Source organism: Mustelus asterias, chromosome 3 (genome assembly GCF_964213995.1).
Source record: "Mustelus asterias chromosome 3, sMusAst1.hap1.1, whole genome shotgun sequence".
Taxonomy (NCBI): domain Eukaryota; kingdom Metazoa; phylum Chordata; class Chondrichthyes; order Carcharhiniformes; family Triakidae; genus Mustelus; species Mustelus asterias.
This window is the reverse complement of record NC_135803.1, coordinates 27,002,077-27,027,041: the sequence shown is the minus strand read 5'-3', so window position 1 is coordinate 27,027,041 and position 24,965 is coordinate 27,002,077. Positions and strand designations below refer to the sequence as shown.

The 24,965-nt window shown below is 45.9% G+C and overlaps 1 non-coding gene across 1 annotated transcript; it reads right to left on the bottom strand.

Annotated features, from left to right (window-relative positions):
- Nucleotides 1-22,279: 22,279 nt before the first annotated feature.
- Nucleotides 22,280-22,352, bottom strand: trnaf-gaa (transfer RNA phenylalanine (anticodon GAA)). The gene has a single exon. It is a non-coding gene; the product is annotated as a tRNA-Phe (tRNA).
- Between the last annotated feature and the right edge of the window lie 2,613 nt (nucleotides 22,353-24,965).

Sequence of the window (24,965 nt, the reverse complement as noted above, 5' to 3'; positions counted from 1 at the left end):
CCCAAGCCGGGAATCGAACCTGGGTCCCTGGCGCTGTGAGGCAGCAGTGCTAAGCACTGTGCCACCATGCCACCCTCTTAGCCAAACTTCCACTCTTCTAATCAGGGAGTTCATATTCAACGAGGCCCACGGGGAGAACCATTGGTGACCCACCATGGCCATCATAGCACATAGGATTTGGGCAAGACCGGTATTTACTGCTCATCCGTAATTGCCCTTGGGAAGGTGATGGTGACCAAACAATGCAAAGATGCCCATAATGTTCCTGATACAATTGCATCTCAAGTCTCCAGTGGAGGATCGATATTGAGTTGGATGGAACTTTGTTGGGAAAATGATGAATTACTAATTAATGAAACTGAAATGCATGAGAAGTCCCACTGTAATAATAAAAGTCATGTCGAAACATTTGAAAATGGATTGCAAACATTGTCAAAATACCTTCCAAATGCAAGTGACAGGATCAGGAACAAACTGTGCATAAATATGAAGCTTGCAGCATAATCATGAACTGAATATGTCACGAATAATTTCAGAATTATTGGTTATTTTGAAATATCTACTGCCCTGTGCAGATTTGGCTTTACAGATAAGTAATCGAGACGCTCAGAATCAGAGATCATTTGTTCCCCGACACCCCATTGCAGCTGATTTATTTCTGTTAGCTCCCTTCCATTCGCTTTGTTGCTTCGGAGAGAAGGTTAATGGGACATACAATGTCCTCCAGGGTCTTTGTCAATCCTGCTCTGAAAGTGACTCCTGAAATAAATATGAGATTGGCTTTGGGGTGTTTTCCATTTTTATTCACCACTATGGGGATAGCAATTCAAATGGCCTCCAGACATGCACTTGATGCACCGCCAAGTGACGAATGGTGGGTGGGGAGAACTGAAGACCTTTACAGTGAAGTGCAAATATGTTTTTGTGGGAATACTCCACTGGGCCTCAGAAAGAAAGCTTGCCTATTGCCACCATGGGCTCTCCCCTTTCTTTATGTGTGAAACCTAATCGAACGCACACCCACCTCCCGAAACCCTCCACCCTTCAACAATTTACCTCTATGCCCAACTCTGAGCAACCCACTCTCCCAAAAAGTAACTGAGTGTGAGGTAATTGCGGTCTGGAGCACGTGTGACGGACCAGCGCGGAATGCTCCAGTATTCTCGCCACCATGACGCTTAGAAATTCCGCCCCATATCTTTTCCTTGTCACAAATTGGTGAACTGTATACACACTAATCATAGTGGGTGGCTTTAACATGTCAGCCAATTCGGGACATTGTGTTTACATGTTGCAGAATTTTGTCTCCACGGGGAGAAAGGGTCCCAAGATATGTGAGAGCCAATCTGACAATTTAGTTTACTATCAAGATGCAACACAGCCAGGACTGCACTCCAGCAATAACTGCCATGCAAAATGTAGCATTACTAATGGTTAAACAGGGACAATTTATACAGCCAATTACTGATCTGCCTTTCTCATACACTCTCATTTCCCTCGCCGTCATAGATACAGCCAAGCTAATGCTCAAGAGACTTCACTCCATTAGACTCCAATGACATTGAAAATGAGCCACAGAGAAAAATACTGGCACTGTTCATCAAAAGGAGTAGGCAACTATTAGAATTATTTCATAGATTCTATTCTCTACCATCATGCACACTCTTATACTCCCACTCGAACAGTAAGTATTGTAAAAATGTTAGGAAAACTAATAAACGCAGATGAATTGTAATGTTTATGTTCATGGATAAATGATTGTAAGGCAACATAAAGAAATCCAAATTGGGGTGGCACAGTGGTTGGCACTGCTGCCTCACAGTGCCAGAGACCCGGGTTTAATTCCAGCCTCGGGTGACTGAGTGGAGTTTGCATGTTCTCCCTGTGTCTGTGTGGGTTTCGTCTGGGTGCTCCGGTTTCTTCCCACACTCCAAAGATATGTGGGTTAGGTGCATTGGCCATGCTAAATTGCCCCTTAGTGTCAGGGGGATGAGTAGGATAAATACATGGGGTTACGCGGATAGGGCCTGGATGGGATGGTCGATGGTGTGGGCGCTATGGTCCAAATAGCCTCCTTCTGCACGGTCAGGATTTTGTTCTAAACATCAAGGTGGTAGAATGATAAACTTTGTAATAAAATGGTGAGATCTACTGGCAGATGAAATACATACATTTGTTCTGAATAGTGCTTTGCTAAACAAGCAGAGTTGTACAATGTTCATCCATCCCCATTACTGAACCCTGACTCATTCACAGCCAGGATTCTATTCCCCTGGTCCCAGCGGCAGGAGTCACCATGGGAATCATGTGGACTTTGTGAGATAATGCAAAATGAACAATACTGGTTCAGCCGCATGATAAACATCTCTCCCAATTCGCCCTTCCACTGGCTTCACCCAAATTCAACATGTGCCAAGTTGCATTTGGTCACCTCTGTCTCTAATGTCAGATTTCTGAATCACAATTCAGAGGATTCTGATCCTATTTGAGAATTTGAACAAATAAACTGGGCTGATACTTGGCTGCAATACTGAGGGAGCTCTGCACTGTCAGCGGCAGGGTCGCCTGGCTAAATGGAAAATCAGTAGATATTCTGAAGGTCCCTTCTATTGTTCTATTACAAAGTATCTTCATCACCCCTCTCACCCACCACCACAGCCCCCCCACCCCCTCCCCCCCCCCCCCCCCCGACCCCACTCACCCCCACCCCACCTTTTCTGTGAGAAGCCTAAAACCTCCTGCAGCCTTGTGGGAGAGGTATTCTGTCCTGGTTAGAAGTTCCAACTTGCAAATGAGACAGTAACCAAGACTCAATCAAACATTCATGTGGACAGGTAGACAGAGTAACAGGGATGATGACTTATACAACATTTATCACTCAACAAACAGCATCAAATCAAATCAGCATTTCTTTGAATGAAATTGCTAGTCATGCTTTTTTGCAATAGGATGTCACATTTGCCTGTTAAAAAACAGTGATTACATTTGAAAATTATGTCATTGAAGTGCTTCGGGATGTAATCCAACCAGGTATAGCTCCATTTTGTACTGGGCATCGGTGAGACCATGTCTGGAGTACCATGTACAGCAGGTCAGGCTAAGGTACAGCTATGGGTGGGGCTGGAGGTGGGGGAGGGTGGGCGGAGCTAGAGATGGAGAGGGTGGGCGGGGCTGGAGGCAGGGGTTGGGTAGGCAAAAGGGGGCAGGCATGGTGGGGGTGGAACCCGGGAAGAAAAGTACAGAGGGGCAGATGAGGGTGAGGTTTGGCGGGCCAGGAAGGGCAAAGTTGAATCGGACCTGGGTAGGTTGAAGTCACTGAATGGGTGGTCTGGGAAAGTGTGTGTGTGTGTGTGTGTGTGTGTGTGTGTGTGTGATGGGGTGAGTATGAGTCTGCCTTATGCCATTCCCATTTTTCTCACTTACTCTCATCACCACACACCAACACATTCACTCTCACACATACACTGACCCTCCAACATTCTGATCATTTTTATTGCTTAATCTTTTTTGAACTCAACCGTTTGCTGCTATGACAATGCTTCACATCTGTTTGGCAATTGTTTCTTTCATTAAAACCTCAACTTTTTTTGAAATTCAGTTTATTGTCGTGCCAAACTTTATCTTTCTGAAACTGGTTTAATGGTCCCATGGGTGAGAAAAGGCACAAAAGGCACTCCCCCCACCCCCCCCCCCCTCCCCACCCACCCCTCCTGAGTGAAGAGGTTGGACAAGCCTGGTGTGTGAACATTGGACTCCTTCTTTGAGGAAAGATGTAAATGCATTAGAAACGAGAAGGTTTAGTAGCATAATCCCAGGAATGGGCAGGCTGTCTTATGAGGAAAGGTTGGAGAGGTTAGGTTTGTATCCATTGGAGTTTGGAAGGTTTTGACTGAAACCTTTAAGATTCTGAGGGGTCTTCCCACAGTGAATATGGAGACGATGTTTTCTCTTTTGGGAGAATTTACAACTAGGGATTACAGTTTAAAAATTAGGAGTCGTTCATTTATGACAGAGGGGAGGATCAATGTGTTCTCTCATAAGGTCTTCAGTCTTTGGAACTTTCTTCCTGAAAAGGTGATAGATTTTAATTTTATTTGATTTGATTTATTATTGTCACATGTATTAGTATACAGTGAAAAGTATTGTTCCTTGCGCGCTACACAAGCAAAGCATTCCATACATAGAGAAGGAAAGGAGAGAGTGCAGAATGTAGTGTTACAGTCATGGCTAGGGTGTAAAGACAGATCAACTTAATGCGAGGTAGGTCCATTCAAAAGTCTGATGGCAGGAGGGAAGAAGCTGTTTTTGAGTTGGTTGATATTTTACCTCAGACTTTTGTATCTTTTTCCCGATGGAAGAAGGTAGAAGAGAGAATGTCCAGGGTGTGTGGGGTCCTTGATTATGCTGGCTGCTTTTCCGAGGCAGCGGGAAGTGTAGACAGAGTCAGTGGATGGAAGGCTGGTTTGAGTGGATGGACGAGGCAGAAGAAGAGTCTGAATATTTTTAAGGCAGAGATTGGTAAGAAAGGGGGTGAAAGGGTGTGGGCAGGATGGAGATCTAAGGTTACAATCAGATCAGCCACGATTTTATTGAATGGCAGAGTAAGCTTGAGGGGCAGAGTGGCCTGCTCCTGCTCCTAGTTTGTATGTGAATATTTGTATATATTTTGTATATATTTGTATATGTTTGTATATATTTTGAAGGAGTAAATCAACTCTCCTTTTAAATCTCAAACTGTTTCTCAATTGTGTTTCTGATGGAGGCGGTTTCGATGTTAAATACCCTCCATAAAATAGCGACAGGAGTCCATGCCGGCATCTATTCATCCAGCTTAAGCAATAATGACAGAAAATGTGATACCTGTTAGAATTATTTTTGTGTGAACCTGCATAATGGCTGCTGTCACTTCCAAACATTTTGTAATAAGGGCAACTGCTGGGCCCACTCCCCGGCTAACCTCTTTCCCCCCAGATCCATCCAAAATTAGACATTTAAGTGTAAGTGAAAATGCACAGCCAGCTAATAATGTTTCCCCAGCCCTCTCACCACTACCATTCCTCTCCACATTAACAGAGTAAAAGGTTGTGCTTGCTTTAATGAAGGGTTTAATATTTCTTTAAAGATATTTCACAACATATTTCGGATGCCATTTTAAGAATGATTATTGCGGATCAATTCTGTCCAACAACATTCCAAAATAACGCACATTTATTATTTGAGATTGTAAATTACACCAAATGCTGCAACATTTGGAGTTCTAATGTGCCTACCTTTCACATTAGACATTTGGAGCATGTTGTGGTTGACCAACTTTAACAGAAGAATTGGCTGATAACTGAAACACGAGTCAATGTAACTCCTGCTGGACTTGATCCTTCATTAAGAATCAGAGTTGCCTATCTGCTGAATTTCTCTCTGACTGGACTCAGCAAGGATTCCCAGTCGACAGCTTTCTTGAGTCGGATGTGAGATTGCAAAGCAAGTGGGTAATCTGCAGAACCAAGTGAACTCAGCAGTCACAAGCAGAGAATCCACCTGTCTACAGCCCACCTGTGTTTCAACATCTTGCTACAAACATAATCTCTGCCCCGACACCGATTTCCTCAGTAAAAACAGGAAATGCTGCAAATAATCAGCAGGGGGACGGATAGATTTGATTTGATTTATTATTGTCACATGTATTAGTGTACAGTGAAAAGTATCGTTTCTTGCGCGCTGTACAGACAGAACATACCGTTCATAGAGAAGGAAACGAGAGAGTGCAGAATGTAGTGTTACAGGCATTGCTAGGGTGTAGAGAAAGATCAACTTAATGCAAGGTAGGTCCATTCAAAAGTCTGACAGCAGCAGGGAAGAAGCTGTTTTTGAGTCGGTTGTTACGTGACCTCAGACTTTTGTATCTTTTTCCCGATGGAAGAAGGTGGAAGAGAGAATGTCCGGGGTGCGTGGGGTCCTTGATTATGCTGGCTGCTTTGTCAAGGCAGCGGGAAGTGTAGACCGAATCAATGGATGGGAGGCTGGTTTGTGTGGTGGATTGGGCTACATTCACGACCTTTTGTAGTTTCTTGTGGTCTTGGATAGGACAAAGGCCGGAGCTCCCTCAATGATAGAAGAGATGGAGATTGGGATGAGCAGGAAAAAGAGCAAGTATGACAGATATCTGGCTGATAATACAAGTGAGAACCAGGGTGAATAAAGAAAGTTCAGACAGGAGGTGAGAGGTAATTTGAGTTAATTAAGCTAGCGTGAAAAGGTAGTTTCTTGGTTAGGCCAGAAAATAGTGCTCATCACTGGTTGTCCCTGAGAAAGTGACGGTGGTCATTCTTCCTGAACCGCAGGCATCCATTGTGCTCCCGCAATGCTATCAGGTAGGGAGTTTGAGATTCTGATCAGAAAAAGGAATGGAATAGTGATAAATGTCCACTCGCATGGTCTGCACCTGTAAAGACTTGATTACCTGTTCAGACTTACATTCCAACCATTATCTTGTAATTGAGTCTTGTCTATATATGCTTGTGCTACCAAATAAACCTGTTGAACTTTAACCTGGTGTTGTGAGACTTCTTACTGGGCCTACCCTGGTCCAATGCCGGCATTTCCACATCAAAGATCCCTTCAGTCGCTGCTCATGATTAGGACAAGGTTAATAGGGCAGTTATTAATCTGGTTGGATTTATCCTGCTTCCTGTTGACAGGAGTAACCTGGGAAATTTGCCACACTTGGATAGATGCCAGGATTGTGGCTGTACTGGAGCATCTTAATTTGGGGGTGCAACTAGTTTGGAGCATTAATATTCAATGCTGTACCTGGGATATTTTAAAAGGCCTGTAATTTTTATTATTTCTGTTCATTTTTCATGACATTTATTGTAGCACGCATAGATAACAGATTTGTAACATTGATTATTCCATGAATAGCATAGTTTGAGACAGAAATTGAATTGGAAATTTGTCCATTACGAGTTTAAGTTAAAATGGAAGTCAGACAGATTAGAATTTCATGTAAAATTAAAGCAAAATACTGTGAATGCTGGAAATCTGAAATAAAAACAGAAAACTCAGCAGGTCTATCAGCATCTGTGGAGAGAGAAACAAAGTTAACTTTTGAGTTTTCCCAGTAGTTTCTGTTTTTAGCGCCTGTATGGGTAATCAAATATGCGGTGTAGGGATAGAGAAATTCTCCCAAAAGACTCTAGCTATTTTAAATGTATTACTGCTTGTCCTGTCAGCTAACACTGCAAAGATCAAATGCTTCAACTGATATATCCATATTCTAATATACATTCCAGTTTATTTATGATTGAATCATTATATTAGCACTGATTGAAGTATTAAGTAGCTCTGGGGTGCCAAATAGCTGGGAATGATAGGGCTGTGAATATAAATGCCGGGGGGGCTGTGATTCAGTGATGATGTTAGCCCAGATCTGCCAGGTCAGCGTTAATGCTGGTCAGAGTGGGGGAGGAGGTAATTTGATGGTTGGGAGAGGCGGAGGGTAGTCGGGTGGTCAGAAAGCTTGACCGGGGAGATCGGTTAGGTCAGCTACATTGGTTAGCTACTGAGTTAGACCAGGTATTAACCAGCATGACATTTCCTGGGTTAATATGCAGATAAGTCCTGCAAATCTGACCCAAGTTTCAAACACTGACCTTAGTGTTGGGAACATTTGTGGGGAGTCGTAGGCAGCGAAGATCGGATAGTTTCAGCGCAATTTCTGTCATCAGACTTTTGAATGGACCTCGCATTAGGTTGATCTTTCTCTACACCCTAGCTATGACTGTAACACTACATTCTACACTCTCTCCTTTCTTTCTCTATGAACAGTATGCTTTGTATAGTGTGCAAGAAACAATACTTTTCACTGCATACGAATACATGTGACAATAATAAACCAAATAAAATCAATTTTGTGCGTGAGGACGTCCGACGCACATCTCTCAACCTATGTCCAGTCTCCAACAAATCTGAATACTGGGAGATTTGGATCATCAGCATTAATAAAGGTGGCTTCACATTTGGTACAACTCTCTGTTAAGAACATAAGAACATAAGAACATAAGAAATAGGAGCAGGAGTAGGCCATCTAGCCCCTCGAGCCTGCCCCGCCATTCAATAAGATCATGGCTGATCTGACGTGGATTAGTACCACTTACCCGCCTGATCCCCATAACCCTTAATTCCCTTACCGATCAGGAATCCATCCATCCGCGCTTTAAACATATTCAGCGAGGTAGCCTCCACCACCTCAGTGGGCAGAGAATTCCAGAGATTCACCACCCTCTGGGAGAAGAAGTTCCTCCTCAACTCTGTCTTAAACCGACCCCCCTTTATTTTGAGGCTGTGTCCTCTAGTTTTAACTTCCTTACTAAGTGGAAAGAATCTCTCCGCCTCCACCCTATCCAGCCCCCGCATTATCTTATAAGTCTCCATAAGATCCCCCCTCATCCTTCTAAACTCCAACGAGTACAAACCCAATCTCCTCAGCCTCTCCTCATAATCCAAACCTCTCATCTCCGGTATCAACCTGGTGAACCTTCTCTGCACTCCCTCCAATGCCAATATATCCTTTCTGTTGCAGCATGACTGAGTGTATTATCTGCTGTAATTTCACTGTGTATCTGAAGGTCAAAATTGTTCGAATCAGAACCACTTTTGTCTCTGTTTACAACCCTGATTTCACACTCAACACTTCATATACTGTACAACTTCATTTGAGGAGCTGTAACTCATGTATTGTGATTCGAGGCATAGTTTCAATCAGACCCTTGATCCAATTAAATCCAATCCCCTAACACAAATGCCTCATAATATAATCAGGAACAATGCTCAGTACATTTTATTTCTGCCGCCTTACACTGCCCTGAAATGCTAATACTCTGTGTATTGGGTGAAACCAACATTTCCCCATGGTAACCTTTTTTGAGTTTGCCATTCTGGCGATGCATTGAATGATTACGATGCCTTTATTCTCAGATGGCAGGGGAGCAGGTTGATAGATTAAGCTTTTTCCGTGTATTTCCAGGTGATTGAATCAGCAACATGAGTCACACAAACCTTGGAACAGCTCAAACGGACAAGAAACATTGTGAAGCAACCAGAAGAAAGGGTAGTTTTTTTTAGAAAGGAGGGAGGAATTATAAAGCCAATATTGAGATTCCAGTACAAGTGAGACTTCAATTTCCATCAGTTCTCATCAGTGTTAAAGGAATTGAAGCCAGTGCTACTATGAGTTCCACCAGGAGACTTGGGCTGCCTGATTGACACTTAAGATGCCCACCGGTACTCATTAAAGAGGGATTTGATGGTTAGATTGTTAACCCTCAATCAGCTGTCTAGGAATAAATAAGGCGTTGATGTTAATTTTTAAACATTATTTAAAGGGATACCCTACTTAAAGGGACACTCACCATTTCCGAGTTATTTTTGCACATATGAAGAAGATTGCTGAAAGACATTAAGGGACTTTCTGGGACATTTTGCCAAGGTTTCACCAACACTTATTCCATAAATTCTCCGAGGACCTCACCTAAAAAGTGCAAGTGCTGTGCTACTCCATCTAATTGGATACCGTATAGTTGTCACCAGGAGAAGGGGAGTGCTTGCTCTTTGGCATCTTGCTAAGGGGCATGCTTGGTGTGGAGAGGACTGGGAAGAGAACACCAGACCAGGCAGAGCAGCACCAGTTGCTGTAGGGAAGAAAGATGGGAGTGTGAGGGGGGGAGAGGTGGGATCCAGTTCCTCTGGGATGCAGACCATTCTCCTCCTCTGGGCCTCCTCTCCCAGAATCTCCAGTACCACATCCAGGAACCTGTGAGTGCTCTCTCTCTATCCCCCAGCCAGTAAGCACTTGCATTCCCAGACACCATCAGTCAAACACTTACATATTTCTTATCTCTCTGGGCAGAATGTTATGGTCCCCTTCTGGCTGGCTTGCAGGAGGGTGGTGGTAAAATTTCCTGGGTGACCTTCCCGCCACCTTCTCATCTGCCTCCATACTGTCCACAGTTTTATGGAATCCAGGATGCCTTCTTCCTTCTTCTCCCCCTCCTCTTCAATCTCCTGCTGAGGTATCATGAGAATGCCTGTTCCCATTGGCTACATCTTCGCGAGAGCAAGATTGTCATGGATGCAACAGACCACCACAATCTTGGAGACGTGCTCTATTATACAGGAGAAGCAGCAGGAATATTGCTTCAGGAGCTGATAGTTTGCTCCATGAGGGATCCGGTTGGCTGGATGGTCATCCTTGTAGGTGTGCTCTCCCTGCATGGTCAAGTGGCGAAGAAGGTTAAGTCATGTTTAAAGTGGGTATCACTTGTCACCCATCTACCAGCCTCTGATTCATTGTAGTGGCCTGAAGATGGCAGGTATGGTGGACTGGCACAGGATGTATGTGTGGTGAACCATCGTTGGTTCCCACTGGATAGTACTGAGCCAGGGGCTGGCCAGTACTACAAGGATGTACATATGTTACTGTTGGGTTGTGCTATTGTTGCTGTTGGGGTTAGGGTGGGGTTGTTACACCTTTGTACTGTAGTGTTGTGGCACATCCCAGTCGGGCTCCGCCTCCTGGGAGAGGTATAAGAGTCCCTGCTCTGGCCGGGACCCCTTCAGTCTGGGATAGTGTATATAAGTTCTGGCAGCTTCATTACAGTAAATAAAAGCCTTTCATTTACTGAGCTTCAGGCCTCGTGTTTGAGTAGCGCATCAATTTTATTTACTGTCGTTAAACTCTCGTCGGAGAAAAAAAGAGAGTATGGAGCAAATTCTGAAGCCGGAACGCCTTACGCTAGATCCACGTGCGGTGGGCGCTTCTAACACCTTCGACCACTGGCTGAAGTGTTTCGAAGATTACCTGGCAGCCTCCGCAGCGGTCACCACAGATGATGACAGACTCCGGGTCCTCCATGCGAGGGTAAGCGACACTGTCTACCTCGCGATCCGTGCGGCCACCTATTATACTAAGGCCCTCGAGCTTCTGAAGAAGCGCTATATCAAACCACCCAATGAGACACACGCTCGTTACCTCCTAGCCACTCGACGACGGCAGTCTGGCGAAACGATGGAGGAATATGCGAACGAGCTCCTACAGCTAGCCAGGGGCTGTGACTGCAAAGCTGTGTCGGCTGAGCAAAGTATGAACGACCTCGCCCGAGATGCGTTTGTGGCCGGGGTCGGATCATCGTACATTCGACTTAAACTGTTGGAGAAGGGTAACCTTAACCTTACCCAGGCCATCGAGCTAGCAGAGATGCTCGAGACGGCCTCCAAAAGCTTAGTATTATATCCGGAGGACCATGTGGAGACAACATGGCAGGAGCAGTCGCTCATCCCTCCTCGTCCCTCGGGTTTGAAATGCTGCGTAATGGCGTGCTCACACTCGGGCCAGACGACGGCAGCAGCCCCGGGCGGCCCGCGGTGCTATTTCTGTGGAGGAGCGAAGCATACTCGGCAACGGTGTCCCGCTAAAGCTGTGTTGTGCACCGCATGCGGTAAAAAAGGGCACTATTCAAAAGTGTGCCAATCTAAACCCAGGAACGGCAGTGCGGCCTGCGATTCTTCAGAGCTCGGGTCTTCGTCGTCGAAGTCATCGCGGGGTTCGTCCACATGCGAGACCAGGACGACGCCATTACGGTCGACGGAGTCGGAGGAGTATGACACCAGGGGTCGCTGAGTTTGGCGCCCTCACCCACGTGCGATTCATGGGGGCAGCCATGTTGGTCGACACTGACCACGAACGACCAGCAGGGGTTCTCCTCATCGATTTCAGCTGCCTGCAGTAGCGCTCATGAACCAACGGTGGCGTCGATCATCCTGGACCAGGCCAAGCCTCATAGACTTGACAAATCTATGATGAATATCCAGGTAAATGACCACGTGATTTATTGTCTGTTTGACAGCGGGAGCACTGAGAGCTTTATCCACCCAGACACTGTGAAGCGGTGTGGACTCCAGATTCAACCTGCCAAACAGATAATCTCTATGGCATCAAGGTCCCGGTCTGTTGCCGTGCTAGGGAGTTGCGTGGTAACCTTGAAGGTGCAAGGCACAGTTTACGAGCGTTTCAAGCTCCTTGTGTTGCTGTATCTTTGCGCACTAATACTTCTCGGACTAAACTTCATGGTCCACTTGAGGAGTGTAATCCTACAGTACGGTGGGCCACTCCCTTCACTGGCAGTGGGAAAACAGCAGCAGCCTCCAAATTGCCTGCAGCCTCTCGACGCTGAAGATCACCACACCCTCCTTGTTCCAGAATCTTGTGCCAGGCTGCAAGCCCATCGCGACTAAAAGTAGGCGTTACAGCGCTGAGGATCGGATCTTCATTAGATCTGAGGTTCAGCGGCTCCTCAAAGAAAGGATCATACAACCCAGTGCTAGTCCGTGGAGAGCGCAGGTCGTGGAGGTCAAGAGCGGGAACAAACTCCGGATGGTCATTGACTACAGTCAGACCATTAACCGATATACACAGCTGGATGCGTATCCCCTCCCGCGCATATCTGATATGGTCAATCAGATTGCGCAGTACCGGGTGTTCTCCACCATAGACCTCAAGTCTGCCTACCACCAACTCCCCATTCGCCCAGAGGACCTACAATACACGGCTTTTGAGGCGGATGGTCGCTTGTATCACTTTCTCAGGGTTCCCTTTGGTGTCACCAATGGGGTCTCGGTCTTCCAGTGTGCTATGGACCGAATGGTGGACCAGAACGGGCTGCGGGCTACCTTCCCGTACCTGGATAATGTCACCATCTGCGGCCATGACCAGCAGGACCACAACACGAATCTCATGAACTTCCTACGCACTGCATCTCGCCTGAATTTGACCTACAACAGGGAGAAGTGTGTGTTTCGTACGCGCCGTTTAGCCATCTTAGGATACGTGGTGGAAAACGAGGTCATTGGCCCTGATCCAGACCGTATGCGCCCCCTTTCTGAACTTCCCTTGCCTGCTAGTGCAAAAGCAAGAGAAGATGCTTAGGCTTCTTCTCTTATTATGTGCAGTGGGTTCCCAACTACGCGGACAAAACCCGTCCGCTCATTAAGTCCACGACTTTTCCCTTAACGCCAGAGGCCCGATTGGCCTTCGATAAATTGAAAGCCGACATCGCGAAAGCTACAATGCACGCTGTAGACGAGTCCATCCCCTTTCAGGTGGAGAGCGATACATCTGATTTCGCCCTGGCCGTCACACTTAACCAGGTGGGCAGGCCCGTCGCATTTTTTTCCCGCACCCTCCAAGGCCCCGAAATTCGGCATTCAGCGGTGGAAAAGGAGGCCCAGGCCATTGCGGAGGCCGTCAGGCACTGGCGCCATTACTTGGCGGGGAAACGGTTCACCCTGATCACGGACCAGCGGTCTGTGGCGTTCATGTTTAACAACACGCAGAGGGGCAAGATCAAGAATAACAAGATCTTGCGGTGGAGAATTGAACTCTCCACCTATAACTACGACATCATGTACCGTCCAGGGAAACTCAATGAGCTCTCGGATTCCCTCTCGCGTGGAACATGCGCTAGTATACAGGAGGACCGTTTGCACGCCCTCCATAATGACCTGTGCCATCCTGGGGTCACTCGGCTCTACCACTTTATAAAAGCCCGCAACCTGCCTTACTCGGTGGAGGACGTCAGGTCAGTAACAAGGAGCTGTCGGGTTTGGGCGGAATGTAAACCACACTTTTACCGACCTGACCGGGCACATTTAGTCAAGGCCACTCGTCCCTTCAAGAGACTGAGTGTTGATTTTAAGAGCCCCCTTCCCTCAACAGATCGGAATGTGTACTTCCTCAATATCATTGACGAGTACTCTCGGTTCCCTTTTGTTGTTCCCTGCTCTGATACATCCGCTGCCACGGTTATCAAGGCATTCCGTGATCTCTTTACCCTGTTCGAGTACCCCGGCTACATCCATAGTGACAGGGGCTCGTCGTTCATGAGTGATGACTTGAGGCAATTCCTGCTCTCCTACGGGATTGCCTCTAGTAGGACCACGAGCTACAACCCTAGGGGTAATGGACAGGTGGAACGCGAGAATGCTACAGTCTGGAAGGCTGTCTTACTGGCGTTGAAGTCAAAAGGTCTTCCAGTCTCCCGTTGGCAAGAGGTGCTCCCTGATGCGCTCCATTCTATTCGCTCCCTCCTGTGTACGGCAACCAATGCTACTCCCCACGAGAGGATGCTCTCATTCCCTCGGAAGTCTTCCTCGGGGACCTCATTACCGTCTTGGTTGACGTACTCAGGACCCGTCCTCCTGCGGCGACATGTAAGGGCCCGCAAGTCCGACCCGTTGGTCGAACAGGTCCATCTCCTCCACGCCAACCCTCAGTATGCCTATGTGGCATACCCTGACGGGCGAGAGGACACGGTCTCGATCCGAGACCTGGCGCCAGCAGGGGACATAGCAACCCCTGTCGCTCCCATACCCCCTGTAACAAACCCTTTATCTCTTGTTTCTTCCCCGGACACGGCGCGGGCAGCATCGGGACCATTGCTTAACCATTTTACTCCCATGTACAGCTTGCCTGAGCCCAGAAGTTGGTCGCCACCACAGGGCGTGTCAGGATCCCATGGACTACCGTCACCTCAGGGTCAACCGGCCTGTGAGTCCGTGGAAGAACAGCTGGACGCCGCCTTGGGGAGAACGCCACCGCAAGTGCCTACTCCGGTGTCACCGCCGGTATTGAGGAGGTCACAACGACGGTGCGGTCCCCCTGACCGTCTGAACTTATAGACTGCTGACACTTGATTCTGTTTTTTTGTACCCCACCGGCCTTTGTTCTCAAAGGAGGGGTGAATGTGGTGAACCATCGTTGGTTCTCACTGGATAGTACTGAGCCAGGGTCTGGCCAGTACTACAAGGATGTACATATGTTACTGTTGGGTTGTGCTATTGTTGCTGTTGGGGTTAGGGTGGGGTTGTTACACCTTTGTACTGTAGTGTTGTGGCACATCCCAGTCGGGCTCCGCCTCCTGGGAGAGGTATAAGAGTCCCTGCTCTGGCCAGGACCCCTTCAGTCGGGGATAGTGTATATAAGTTCTGGCAGCTTCATTACAGTAAATAAAAGCCTTTCATTTACTGAGCTTCAGGCCTCGTGTTTGAGTAGCGCATCAGTATGCACCATGGCTGCTGCCAGGATGGCATCTCTTTTGGTTTTCTCTTTTGGTTTATGGCATCCATCAAGATCTTTTGGGCACCAACCGCTCATTAATGGGTGTGGTACCCTCTGCAGTTGTGGCACATCTTCCGCTTAGCATTATGGGGCCCTCAGAGTCACGTGTGTGCAGTTGATTGTACCCTAAGATTCTCATAGTTGCTAAGAGAGAAAGCTGTGAAGCCCCTTCCCTTGTATACAGGGCCTCTACCATCTCCAGATGCAAAATGGACATCAAACTGTGAAAGGATGCTAATGCCACTCACTGCCCTATGGAAATATCCGCAGGCTTGTAAATTTAGCACCACTTTGATCTTGACAGTCACTGGTAGAGTTGTCCCCACCCTGCTGAGCAGCAGGTTCAGTTGGAAGAGATAATACAGTTCAGTTTTCACATAAGCACCTCAGTCACTGGTCCAGGCAGAGTTGGATGTAAATGGAGTGTTCTGATGATCCCTGGTATGTAGGGCCTTCATAAAGACCCCTCCCACCTCCCCCTCTCTTCCCACTGTGGACAGCTTCCTCTCTCTGCTGCCTCTGCTGTAGCCCAAAGGAATTGCAGCTACAGCCTCCACTATTGAAAGCAGGCCTTCTTCTGACAGGCTAAACAACTCCTCCAACCTGTCTGTCAAAGTCCCAGCACCATTCCCTTGTGAATCCAAAAACCTTTCAGAACTCTTCCAAAAACACTCAACAAAATACTTCTACTACCTCCACGCTACCAGAAGACAATCGAAAGCACTGCACCTGAGGATTGCATGGTTAGCCCTTAAAAGGACACAGGTGGGGTGGGAGGAGGAATGCAGCTGAACACATTTTCAGAGAGGAGTAATTGGGAGTGTATGAACTCCATCTCTATGATCTAAAATGGCAGATCACAAACCAAATCAAAGTTGGAAGTTGTTTAACATCACAATCCACTCTGTCAGCACACTTCTGGGGCATAAAATCCAAATTGGGACGACACGGGGGGCACAGTGGTTAGCACTGCTGCCTCACAGCACCAGGGACCCGGGTTCGATTCCCGGCTTGGGTCACTGTCTGTGCAGAGACTGCACATTCTCCCTGTGTCTGCCTGGGTTTCCTCCGGTGGTCCAGTTTCCCCCCCACAGCCCAAAGATGTGCGGGTTAGGTGGATTGGCCATGCTAAAATGACCCTAGCGTCAGGGGGATTAGCAGGGTAAATGTGTAGGGTTATGGGGATAGGGCCTGGGTGGGATTGGGCCGAATGGCCTCCTTCCGCACTGTAGGATTCTATGATTCGATACAGAGCCTGTCCACACTAATGCCTTTACAGTCGTGGCCCACCATACAAGTTTCGGCAGCTGTGACCAAAAGTGTTCCAGCTGACAATTTCCTGAGTTTCAGGTTACCGTAGTGCCCGCACCATTGGTCTTATTAAAATGAGTTTTATAAGTTTATTTATTAGTGTCACAAGTAGGCTTACATTAACACTGCAATGAAGTTATTGTGAATCCCCTAGTCGCCACACTCCGGCGCCTGTTCGGGTACACTGAGGGAGAATTTAGCATGGCCAATGCACCTAACCAGCACGTCTTTCGGACTGTGGGAGGAAATCGGAGCACCCGGAGGATATTGCACCCTGGTTTCTGATTAGCTCTTCCAGGCAAGTTCAAATTATGTTTATCGGCAATTCAATCAAAAATGATGTGCTAAATCCAGACTTTACAATAAGTCGATCTTATTCGTGCTGCATCCATTGAGCACCTGTTTTCATCCTTGGACCAAAACAACCGCTGCAATGTCTTTAAAGGCTTGACCGCGCTTACATCTTTTACATCTCAAAGTATTGAAACACAACTCACATGATTGCTTGATCATACACTTACATGTCTGTTATTGTTCAAATTACACCTCGAGACTAATGGACAAATGGTGGTTATGGGGGAAATGAAGAGACAGCAAAGACTATACTCAGCGCTTGTAACATTTTCACTAGCAATGTTCTTTCTAAGCTGTGAGGTCACACAGCTATGCAGTAACAGAGAAATCACTGTGCATTCTGTGCAGAAGTCGTCTCCTCCAAGATACTGCTCATGAATAGCAGGCAAAAATAATTGAAAAATACGGCACACTTAACCAAATAAACCACTCACTGCAAAAACAAATAGATGGAGCACTGTTCACCAGAACTGCTTCTGGACAATCCTGAATGTAGAAACAAATCTCATGCTGTGACCGGAGAGATGTGCCGATCACTGTTGGGCAGCACGGTGGCACAGTGGTTAGCACTGTTGCCTCACAGCACCAGGGACCCGGGTTCAATTCTGGCCTTGGGTCATTGTCTGCACAGAGTCTGCACATTCTCCCCATGTCTGTGTGGGCTTCCTCTGGGTGCTCCAATTTCCTCTCACAGACCAAAGATGTGCAGGTTGGGTGGATTGGCCATGCTAAAATTGCCCCTTAGTGTCAGGGGGACTAGCTAGGGTAAATATGTGGAGTTACGGGGATAGGATGGGATTGTTGTCAGTACAGACTCGATGGACTGAATGGCCTCCTTCTGCACTGTAGGATTCTAGCCCTCCTTTGTGTCACATGGTCCTAAGTCTTTCTAATTCAAATATAATGGATATTCACAAATTTTCATTATCGCAGTGCTGATTGTGGGAGTTGGCTGCCTACATTGACAACACCTCAAAGGTACTTTGAGATATGCTGTGGTCATGAAATATGCTATATAAAAGCAAATCTTTCATTCTACGGTACCTCACATATTCTACTGGACAAAGGCAAAATACTGTGAATGCTGGAATCTGACGAAGGGTCATCTAGACTCGAAACGTTGGCTCTATTCTCTCTCAGGTTTATTTGGTAGCAAATGCCATTAGCTTTCAGAGCGCTGCTCCTTCCGAAAGCTAATGGCATTTGCTACCAAATAAACCTGTTGGACTTTAACCTGGTGTTGTTAAAACTCTTACTGTGTTTACCCCAGTCCAACGCCGGCATCTCCACATCTATTCTCTCTCCACAGATGCTGTCAGATTTTCCAGCATTTTATGTTCATATACTACTAGAGAATAGTTTGGCCAAGGGAATCGAATTGTAAGGTTTATTCCTGACTCTGAAATCCTAGGGCTTTACTGTACATGGCTTTTGATGCATATATTAGGAGCAAGAGGGCAGCAAGAGAAAGAATAGGCCCACTCAAGGACAATGGAGGGAAGTTACCCACATGAAGTGGGTAAAATCCTTAATGAGTACTTTGTATCGGTATTCACCAAGGAGAAGGACATGACGGATGTTGAGGTCAGGGATAGGTATGTGAATGCTCTGGAGAACATCATCAAATGTAATGTTGTCATTTATCTCAAGAGGCTTGGAATACAAAAGCAGGGATGTACTTCTGAGGCTTTATAAAGCACTGGTTAGGCCCCATTTGGAGTACTGTGAGCAATTTTGGGCCCCACACCTCAGGAAGGACATACTGGCACTGGAGCGGGTCCAGCGGAGATTCACACGGATGATCCCAGGAATGGTAGGCCTGACATACGATGAACGTCTGAGGATCGTGGGATTATATTCATTGGAGTTTAGGAGGTTGAGGGGAGATCTGATAGAGACTTACAAGATAATGAACGGCTTAGATAGGATGGACGTAGGGAAGTTGTTTCCATTAGCAGGGGAGACTAGGACGCGGGGGCACAGCCTTAGAATAAAAGGGAGTCACTTTAGAACAGAGATGAGGAGAAATTTCTTCAGCCAGAGAGTGGTAGGTCTGTGGAATTCATTGCCACAGAGGGCTGTGGAGGCCGAGACGTTGAGCGTCTTCAAGACAGAAATTGATAAATTCTTGATTTCTCGAGGAATTAAGGGCTATGGGGAGAGAGCGGGTAAATGGAGTTGAAATCAACCATGATTGAATGGTGGAGTGGACTCGATGGGCCGAATGGCCTTACTTCCGCTCCTATGTCTTATGGTCTTATGGTCTTAATATATCAAAGGAGGAAGTGTTGAGTATCCTAAATTGCACTAAGGGAGACAAGTCCCCGGGCTGGATGGGATCTATCCCAGGTTACTGTGGGAGGCAAAGGGAGAAATAGCTGGGGCCTTAACAGATATCTTCACATCTTCTTTGACCACAGGCAAGGTTCCAGAGGATTGGAGAATAGTCAATATTGTTCCTTTGTTTAAGAAAGGAAGCAGGGATAATCCAGCAATTCATAGGCTGGTGAGCCTGACATCAGTGATGGGAAAGCTTCTGGAGAAGTACTGAGGGACAAGATATATGCACATTCGGAGGAAAATGGACTAGTTAGTGACAGGCAGCGTGGTTTTGTGCAAGGAAGGTCATGTCTCACCAACTTGATTGAATTTTTTGAAGAAGTGACAAAGAAAATTGTCACCTCTTCTCCCACAGTCCAAAGGTGTGCAGGTTAGGTTGATTGGCCATGCTAAATTGCCTTTAGTGTCCCGGGATACGTGGGTTAGAGGGATTAGCGGGGTAAATGTGTGGCGTTGCGAGGATAGGCCTCAGTGGGATTGTTGTCGGTTCAGACTTGATGGGCCAAATGTCCTCCTTCTGCACTGTAGGGATTCTATGATATCTATGAAGGTGGCCATTTGGTCTATCGAGCCTGCAGCGACCACAATTCCACCGAGGTCCTATCCCCGTAGCCCAATGTATTTACCCTGATAATTCCCCTGACACTAAGAGGCAATTCAGCATGGCCAATCAACCTAACCTGCACATCTTTGGACAGAGGGAAGAAACTGGAGCACCCGGAGGAAACCCACGCAGACACGGGGAGAACGTGCAAACTCCACACTGACAGTGACCCAAGGCCATAGTTGAATCCAGGTCCCTGGCACTGTGAGGCAGCAGATACTAACCAAAGTGCCCCTGTGCTGCCCCTGAATTTTGTGCTCAAGTCCGGGATTGAGACTTGAACCCACAACCTCCTAACTCAGAAACAAGAATGCTACCAACCAAACTATGGCCAAACTAGAGAGATATAGGAAAGCAAACATATTTAGTACAAGGCTCACTGTTGACAGGCAAACTCATTATACTCTCTAATAGTTGTAAATTAAAACATTAAGATTTCCCACAGGGCTTTTAGAAATGAAGAGAATTAATGCCTTTAATAGCCACACGGAAATTTAAATGAATCAACTGCTTAACCTATTGCAGCCTTGAATTAATTAAACTTTATAGCATGGGAAACAAATCCCTTCTGAGCTAAACGTAGTTTGTACAGTTGGTGTCTCAGATAAGAATTTAATAAATGTCTATAAGACCACAGTCATGCTAAAATATGGCTGTTAAAGAGGAATGCAGAATAAGTTATCAAAAGTACAAAAGAATGATTGTCAAATTATTGGTTCACTTGAGATAAACTGCGAATCCTGTTGAATTAGAAAACACTCCAGAAACATCAGCATTTATCTCTTTGAAACTCCTAATAGATGCAGTGTCAAGCTTAGTAATCTCTGTTATATCTCTCTGTCACATCTTCCAAAGACAATACATCGTACACATATTTGTTTGTGGATTACTTTTGTTCTCACTTCAAGGGTTCACTTTTGTTTTATTTGAATGTCAATTTTGAATGCAAAATACAACTTCCACTTCCTTGATCCCAAGAACTGCACAATGTGATCTTTCTCAGAATATTCCCACTCTTCTGTTAAATGAATTTATTAGTTTACATAATTTTAAAAGGAGGCTCACACCTAAGAGGAGAAACTCCACCCTCACCCCCCGCTCCCACAACAGAAGATTGTGAGTCCCAGAGAGCAGTGAAGGCATTACTTATTTTTAAGTCAGAGGTAGATAAATTCTTGACTAATGAGTGCCGCAGGGATCAGTGCTTGGTCCTCTGCTCTTTGTGATTTTTATTAATGACTTAGAGGAGGGGGCTGAAGGGTGGATCAGTAAATTTGCTGATGACACCAAGACTGTTGGAGTAGTGGATGAGGTGGAGGGCTGTTGTAGGCTGCAAAGAGACATAGATAGGATGCAAAGCTGGGCTGAAAAATGGCAAATGGAGTTTAACCCTGATAAATGTGAGGTGATTCATTTTGGTAGGACTAATTTAAATGTGGATTACAGGGTCAAAGGTAGGGTTCTGAAGACTGTGGAGGAACAGAGAGATCTTGGGGTTCATATCCACAGATCTCTAAAGGTTGCCACTCAAGTGGATAGAGCTGTGAAGAAGGCCTATAGTGTGTTAGCTTTTATTAACAGGGGGTTGGAGTTTAAGAGCCGTGGGGTTATGCTGCAACTGTACAGGACCTTGGTGAGACCACATTTGGAATATTGTGTGCAGTTCTGGTCACCTCACTATAAGAAGGATGTGGAAGCGCTGGAAAGAGTGCAGAGGAGATTTACCAGGATGCTGCCTGGTTTGGAGGGTAGGTCTTATGAGGAAAGGTTGAGGGAGCTAGGGCTGTTCTCTCTGGAGCGGAGGAGGCTGAGGGGAGACTTAATAGAGGTTTATAAAATGATGAAGGGGATAGATAGAGTGAACGTTCAAAGACTATTTCCCGGGTGGATGGAGCTATTACAAGGGGGCATAACTATAGGGTTCGTGGTGGGAGATACAGGAAGGATATCAGAGGTAGGTTCTTTATGCAGACAGTGGTTGGGGTGTGGAATGGACTGCCTGCAGTGATAGTGGAGTCAGACACTTTAGGAACATTTAAGCGGTTATTGGATAGGCACATGGAGCACACCAGGATGATAGGGAGTGGGATAGCTTGATCTTGGTTTCAGATAAAGCTCGGCACAACATCGTGGGCCGAAGGGCCTGTTCTGTGCTGTACTGTTCTATGTTCTATGTTCCATGTTTAATGGTGGCACAGTGGTTAGCACTGTTGCCCCACAGTGCCAGGGACCCGGGGTTCAATTCCGGCCTCGGGTGACTGTCAGGTGTGGAGTTTGCACTTTCTCCTCTGTCTGTGTGGTGTTCCTCTGCGTGCTCCGGTTTCATAGAAACATAGAAGGAAACATAGAAAAACTACAGCACAAAACAGGCCCTTCGGCCCCACAAGTTGTGCCGAACATATCCCTACCTTCTAGGCCTACCTATAACCCTCCATCAGAGAAACATAGAAAAAAAAGCAGTGCCAATTAGCAGACAGCACAGGAAGCCAGCAAGGGGGTCCTGCTGAAACCCAGGATTGAACCAGGGACATTTAGATTTTCAGTCTAACGCTCTCCCAACTGAGCTATTTCAGCTTGCACTATTCCTCCCACAGTCCAAAGATGTGCGGGTTCAGTGGATTGGCCATGATAAATTGTCCCCTTTGTGTCAGGGGGACTATCAGGGTAAATACATGGGGTTGTGGGGGTGGGCCCTGGGTGGGAGTGTTGTCGGTGCAGACTCGATGGCCTCTTTCTGCACTGTAGGGATGCTATGATTCTATGAGCGAGGCAGTCAGAGGGTATAAGGGGTAGGCGGGAATGTGGAGTTGAGACAACAATCAGATTTGCTGGGATCTTATTGCGTGGTGGAGCAGGCTCAAAGGGGCCGAATGGCCTCCCCTTGCTCCTTGTTTGTATCAGCTGCTTTGAGATTGATAAGAATTGCCCAGTGTGATAAGTAATCTGACTTCTCTCTGGCCTGTGGGGAGTGCTCCATTCAACATCCTGCACAAAACCATTTGCACATGAACTTTGTGATTTTTACAATGCCTGGATTTCATTTTTAATAGTTCTACAGTTTAACCCATTTATAATTAGGTTTATGTGCTCGATATGTGGAATTAAAGTGCTTTCCAGGCTTTTACATACTGATGATTCAACAATGTGATTTTGTCCATTTTTCTCTGTAAATGTTATTTTATGTTGTGCCTTGGTCTCAAAACCACACTTTCTTTTTATATAAAAGCATAAAGTGCCGGAAATATTCAGCAAATCTGGCAGCGTAAGCAAACAGAAAAGAGCTAACATTTTGGGTCAAATCTGACTTCTTCAGAAGTGAAGGGAGATAGAAAATGTGTTTTCTTTTGCCTTCGAAAGGGGGTGGGGGAAAAGTGAATGTCTGGGACAGAGGGCAGGAGAGATTAAATGACAAGGATGCAATTGAACAATAGGCAAAGGGAGTGGTCATGATTGTGGTGAAGAAACAAAGCACTTGTTCAGAATGAAGGTGAATGGCAGGATAGTGAACAGCTCTGTTCAAATACAAAACCATGAAAAACAAGATGAAGACTGGCACATGGCAAAAAAACCGAATCCTAAATAGGTGAACATAGTCTGAAGTTGTTGAACTCAATCTTGAAGGTAAAGTGTCTAATTGGAAGATGAGCACAGTTTCTTTTTAGTTTTAGTCATTCACCTTATCCCTCATGTTGTCATGTGTCTAATCATGAACTTAGAAAATGTAAGCTGCTGTGCCGATCTGCTCGAGTGTCTGTAACAATTGTTTTTACATTGGGTAAACCTATTTTTTAAAACTGCTCTTCCCTGTGATCAGGTTTGCAATGAAATGTAGTTTTTACCACCTTGCATCCTTTGCAAACTTGAACTTGTCCAGATTCTGTCTGCTGTCCGGTTTCTAACTCACATTATATCACGTTCACCCATTGCCGTTATGTTCCATTGGCTTCCAGTCCAGCAATACGACAATTTTGGAATTCTCATCCTTGTACTCAAATCCCTCCGCTGCAATGTCTCCCCCCATCGCAGTTATTCCCTTCAGCCTTACAAGTCTCAAGTTATCTATCTTACTTCCGTTCTGACCAAGGTCATTGCACCTTCTCAATTTCAAATTACTCCACCATTGGCAGCCGTCCCTTCAGTTGCCCAACTGTAAGCTCTGGAATTATAGAATCATAAAATCTCTATAGTGCAGAAGGAGGCCATTCGACCCATCGAGCCTGCACCAACAGTAATCCCACCCCAGGTCCTATTCCCAGAACCCTACGTATTTACCCTGCTAGTCCCCCTGATACTAAGGGGCAATTTAGCATGGCCAATCAACCTAACCCATGCACCTTTGGACTGTGGGATGTTGTTTTATTATATTAGTAATAATATATAAATACAAGTTATTTATATTGTTTACCCCTGTGATTGCTTTAGTAACGCAAGTGCAAAGAGTTAGCATACAAATATCATGGGAGAGAGCAGGAATGAAATAACTTGCAATTGTGTAGCATCTTATCACATCCCTGGGGACCACACGATGTGTTTTGCTGCATCCAATGAATTACTTTATCAATCAATAGTCATTGTTTTGTGAATAAACATTGCAAGGTCCCACGAATGCTTGGGAGCTCAATCCATTTCTCATTTAATTTGATTTCCATTAAGTTTTGAGAGTGAGAAATGATGTCCAGGATACCAGGAGTACTCCCTATTATAGTTTGAGTACTGCCATGGGATCTTCTGCAACTCATCCAGAAGACAGCGCCTCTAACAATGCAGCACTGCCTCAGTTCTACACTGAAGTTTCTGTTTAGATTATTTGCAACAAGATTGGAACAGTTTTTTTTAATATCGACCTGACTTTATTCAATTACACACTTGAGTTATAGGAGTGTGTAGAACTCAGTATATTGATTCTGAAATACTCACCAAGAGAGTCATTTGAACCTAACTTGCGTGACAGGAGACTGTCAGAATTGAATCAGCCATCAGTCTTACACTCACCGCTCTTTTCCCCTCATTTTACTTTCCATTATCTCCCAATGAAATGTAAAATCAAACAGGGTGAAAACAGACAACTGGTCTGATTCAGTCAGTTCTCTGCTCGGAAGGTTAGGTTCAAATTGCTCCTAAATGTTTGTTTGACTCACTTGGCTGCATTTTTACCTCACAAACAGAAGCTTGGGAAGGTTAAAGCCC